The 5,000-nt window shown below is 39.9% G+C and overlaps 1 protein-coding gene and 1 long non-coding RNA gene across 2 annotated transcripts in view; one reads left to right on the plus strand and one right to left on the minus strand.

The window, feature by feature from the left end:
• Nucleotides 1–5,000, minus strand: part of LOC147026436 (receptor-type tyrosine-protein phosphatase mu-like) — a 458,466-nt gene that overhangs the window by 212,178 nt on the left and 241,288 nt on the right. The gene's annotated exons all lie outside the window — the stretch shown is intronic.
• LOC147026437 (uncharacterized) overlaps nt 1–5,000 on the plus strand; it is a 42,208-nt gene that overhangs the window by 37,069 nt on the left and 139 nt on the right. Inside the window, exons 2-3 of the long non-coding RNA XR_015058343.1 lie at nt 3,837–4,119; nt 4,364–5,000. The exon at nt 4,364–5,000 is cut by the window's right edge and continues 139 nt beyond it. This is a non-coding gene — a long non-coding RNA (uncharacterized LOC147026437). The remainder of the gene's footprint in view (nt 1–3,836; nt 4,120–4,363) is intronic.

The raw sequence follows: 5,000 nt of genomic DNA on the forward strand, positions 1-5,000 counted from the left end.
TTTGGCAGCTATGAATTTTTGAAGAATAAACCTTTAAAATCCTCTCCTCCACAACGGCTTGCCAGATCGAGGGGATACTTTACACACACGCTCCACAAACGTTGGGGGTTCCATGGTGTTCACAAACAATTTTTAGGTCACATGGTCTGACAGCCATATTGGATTGAACGAAAAAAATTTTTATTTCTCTTGAACTGCTTCATTAATCGATGTGAATCATCACATTTATGATCTAGTGGTCATGTGGAATATATTTTTTAAATTTCAACCTGGTCGGTCACATTGTCTGGCAGGCAGAATTATTTAGTATTTTGAATTTGGGTTCAGGGATTTAAATCAAACTTGGTACAAGTATGTATAATGATGTAATAATAATGGGTGGACACGTATCTGGTGATCTTGCGATGTCAAAGAGTGCCATTCTAGTTTTACATGGTCTAGGCTTGTGGAAGAGCAATTGTGCAGAAAAAAATCAGGACACAACATAACAAAGAGAACAGCAGGAGAGAGGTGAAACACCAACAGTAGTGCGGAGGGAGAAAGTCATCAGAGACGGACAAACAAGGGATGCAGGTAACAATGAGGGGAAAGGATAGAATGCAAACTTTGGACAGCATGGATACATAAGCAAAATTGTGTTTGACCAGTTTGTGATTTTGGCAAGGTCTGAGGAGAGGGACGAGGCTACTGCCCATCTGTCAGAAGAATGAGAGATGTAATGGCAGAGAGTAGAGTCATCAGTTAAGAGAAAAAGAGGATTTTCCAGAGAGTCAGTGAGATCATTGATGAAGATTCAGAATAACATTGGGCCTTGAGCACTGTTTTGGGTACTCCAGCCTTGACAGGGAGGGTTGATTAAAGGGTCACACATTGACTATGAGAGGGTAGGAAGTCAGTCATCCAAGAGTGGAGTGGGCCTTGGATTCCATAGGTAGAAGTTTGGAGAGCAAGGCAGGATACCAGGCTGCATCAAAAGCTCGAGATACGTCAAGAGATCTCAAGAGGGCCTCCACCATTGTTGGGAGAGTATCAACGCCATGTCCAATGAAGAGTGACCAGGTCTGAATCTGAATAGATGATCTCAGATGAGGCTGTTGGAGAAAAGGAATTATTTTATGTCAACTGTGATGATGGATTTCATGACCTTGCTGATGATTGGAAGTGCAGTATGCTAATTCTGCTGTAGTTATGGGGATCCATTTTGCACCGTTGTTATGTAATAATGTAATGTTGGCTGATTTCCAAGCAGATGGACGATGACCTATAGTAAATGACAGGGTGAAAAGGGCAGAGAGAAGAAGTGTAAGAGCAGCAGAGCAGGTTTTTAAGGACAAGTTTGCTGATGCTGTCCAGTCAAATTGCAGTCAGAGTCGAGCATCGTCAGAAACTTTTACCCCTTTTCAGATGCAAAAGACAGAATTCAGGAAAAATTTGCTACAACTGGGAAGGGTGGGTGCAGAGAAAGAGAGGGATTAAGCACACAAGATTTTAAAGCAAACACAGAATTGAGGCATTCAGACTTCTCACGAGTGGAGTTAGCTGTCGTACCATTTGAAGTGAGGAAATGGATAGGAGGGGAGCATTCACCAGAGACTGACTTGACAAGGTGCCACCAGGTTTTCGAGGAGGGAAACAAGTTTGAAAGCTCATTCTAGAGATTGGACAGATGTTGTTTTCTCGCTCTCCTGAGGGTAGACACACCGTTGTTACAGGCTTTGTGGAATGATCTGAGGTTGCCTTCAGTCGGATTTGCCTTCCCAGAGGGGATTGCAAGTTGTTTTAAAGCCCCACCTTCGCCACAGGATTTGGAGAACCAAGAGCGTGAAGATGGTTAAGATAATTGAAGATTAATAAGGATGAATCTGTGCATAAGAGAGAGAGCAGTTTTCTGTGGAAGAATTCCCAGGATGAATTAATATCAGCGGCAGTGGAGAGAGGAAAGAAGTTCTGAAGTGTAAATTAATAAATAAATAAAATACGAAAAAATGTGAATGTCGACGCATTTCACACTTTATGACCCATTAATACGTGGAGTTCGCAAATAGCAGAACCACGAATGTTGTGTCCAACAGTATATATGAGGCGCCACGAGAAGGAGTGATGTAAGGGACACATCGGCCATTTTGGAGTTAATGCAATAAAGCACTATTTTAACCCTTACCCTGTCATCCGAGCCTATCATCATCATATCATTAAAAAATGTCGCTTACATCACTCCTCCTCGCGGGGCCTCATATACTCTCAGGTAGTGGACAGAAAATGGGAAACAATGTAAAGTCACTTCGTAGGACATTGGGTCATCGTCATCACATCCAGCCAGCACAGCCTATATGCACCGTGACATAGAGTCCACCAGCGTCTGGATTTCTACAAGAAGGATGCAGCACCATTTTCCTATGAGAAATGCAATCAACTCACACCTGTTTGATGTAGTTGGAGACCTGGGAAAGGTCAGATTTATTTATTTTTGATCGTCTCGGCAAGGTCTTATTAACATCCCTCCTCCATCTTATTGGTGGCATTTAAATTGCTATAACTCCAGAACAAAAACAGTTGATAAATGTTCAAGAAGAATATTAATTATTTGTTACAAAATGAATCCTAGAAAGGGCTACCTGCATTTTATGCATGTTTCAATGGCCTTCTTCCCTCCAGGTTTTTGGGACAGCTGTTCACCAAAATCTCATTTCATGTCCATCCAAAACTATGATCTTTTCTCCCCACATTACTCCGACTCACATCTTTCCATGTTTGTAGTTTTTCTTTCCTGTGAGTTTGCTTCTGCATCCATCTTGTCGATCCCATGCATCCTTTCCTACCCCTCATTCTTCCCCACATCCCTTATTTGTCCAAGTGTCCCCCTATTTTATCCCTGAACCCTGTCGTTGGTGTGCCCTTCCCCCTTCTCTTTCTACTTTTCCTTTTGTTCTGTTACGTCCTGATCTGATCTGTGTTTAAGCTCTTCCACGAGCCTTGACTGTATAAAAAGACCTATAAGACCTATAATGTGACAAGACCTAAAATGTTTACATGAAAAGTTCAAAACTGTTAATACCTGTTGCTATAATGAGCAACATTTTCTTTTTAATAAGTCCATGATGTATACATGGACCTGGTAATTCGCTGGAGACATTTGACCCTTTTTTATTCGGATTATTAAAATTGTCGACATTGAAAGGAGCTATTTATTAATAGTCGCTACTGGAAACCTGTTGAAGAAGTTGCAGTGAAAAGGGAATCAAAGAAAGTTTATTTAATGCTTCTGACTTTCCTATTCAAACTTTGGGTGGTTTTGTCACATCGGAACTTTGCTTTGATAAAATGTTGGCTATGTAAGTGCTGAAAAGGGCATGATCAAGAAATGTAGATAAATTGTTTCAATTGTCACCAGCAATTAGAATTTCTGAAATTAGGGGGATAAAAGTGGTTCCATGTTTTCCTCTCATGCTGAAAAGTTTTGTTTTTTCACCGGGGTAAATGTACAGTCATACTTTGTTCCAGAATTGAAACAAGTGAATCTTTTAAAATTTTACTGTTATGGATATAATCCAGACTTTGCAGTCTGCAAAGGTTGCTAAAATTTTCCTCAATACAAATAAATAATCTTCATATATATATATATATATATATATATATATATATATATATATATATATATATATATATATATATATATATATATATATATATATATATAATTTTTCCTCCTAATATCCACCTCAGCATGTCTGTGTGATATTTTGCAGAGCTCCTTAATCAGAGTCCAAGGAAGAACAGATTTTATGTGAGTTTGGTATTGTACTGAATTTGACTTGGACCCTGACTGTGTTTTTCAGTGTGTACCATGTGGTTGTAATGGAGGAGCAGCAGGCATCAGGCCGTAGGCGGCGTAAAGCAAGCACCAGTCAAGCTTGCTTCTTGCTTCCTCTTAGTTATCAGGAGGCACAAGACCGGATTTCATTCTACTACTTTGCTGCACAGTTAACTCCAGCTGCCCTTGCCTCAGAGCGCCATTTCACAGTGGGGGACAACCAGACCTACGGGCGTTTTTGGAATGCACCCCTTGCGGCCAATAAGGTTTACAGCATATTCTACCAAGTGCAGAGTCGTGTGGAGAAGGTGGGTTTCACAAACTGTCCTTGCAAAGTCCTTTGATAGTCCAATTGAGAATGAATCAAAGAAATTGGCCTTTGGCTTAAAATTTCCACTCCATCATGATGTTTGTGTGTAGAGTTGAGCCTATTCTCTGGTTTATCTCTTTTTCTTTTTCTTGTTTCCCCCCCCCCCCCCCCCTACACCAACTTGGCCACACAATTCTGGCAATCAATGGACCATTATCATCAAATTGCTCTTCAATCCAAAGCAATTTTCTAGATGAAGCCAGGACACAGAGGGAAAAGTGATTTCGATTTTCTTGATGGAAGATGATAAAAACAAAAATAAGACTTTTTTAGTGAACAAGTTTCAGGTTTTGAATTTCTTTTTTTTTTAGTAATTCGTTGTAACTGGCAGTATCTTCAACATCTGAGATGTCTTCCATTAAATTGACTTGTTTTGTTTTCTTGTTTCGATTGATACCAATTGTGAATGAAAATGTTTAGTTCTCCAAAGCAGGAGAAGATGTAACAAACAAAGAAGCAGCACGATTGCACAGCATGGCATTGAGAAGGGTGTGATTCGGGCAGGGAATGGCATTCTTCACAACATGCATTGCAAATACACACCCCTGAACTGGCCTCATGAGAAAACCGTTTATAATTCAGCAAGATGATTAAAGGAAAGGCCGATAGTCTATCGTGGCTCTTCCAAGAGCAGGTGTACCCAGTAACATGTATGGTGAACGCACAATAATTGCTATAATACTTTTCAAAAAATTTCACTTAGAATGATGCTTCTTTCAACATTTCATCATTTTTATTCCAAATGTCATGTTTTATTTGATTACTGCTTTCCTGTGTGATCAGTCATTGTACATGATTTTTAAAAGCAGCTCATGTGGT

Source organism: Eptatretus burgeri, chromosome 5 (assembly GCF_056783735.1).
Source record: "Eptatretus burgeri isolate ZD-2024b chromosome 5, Ebu_testis_v1, whole genome shotgun sequence".
Lineage (NCBI taxonomy): Eukaryota > Metazoa > Chordata > Myxini > Myxiniformes > Myxinidae > Eptatretus > Eptatretus burgeri.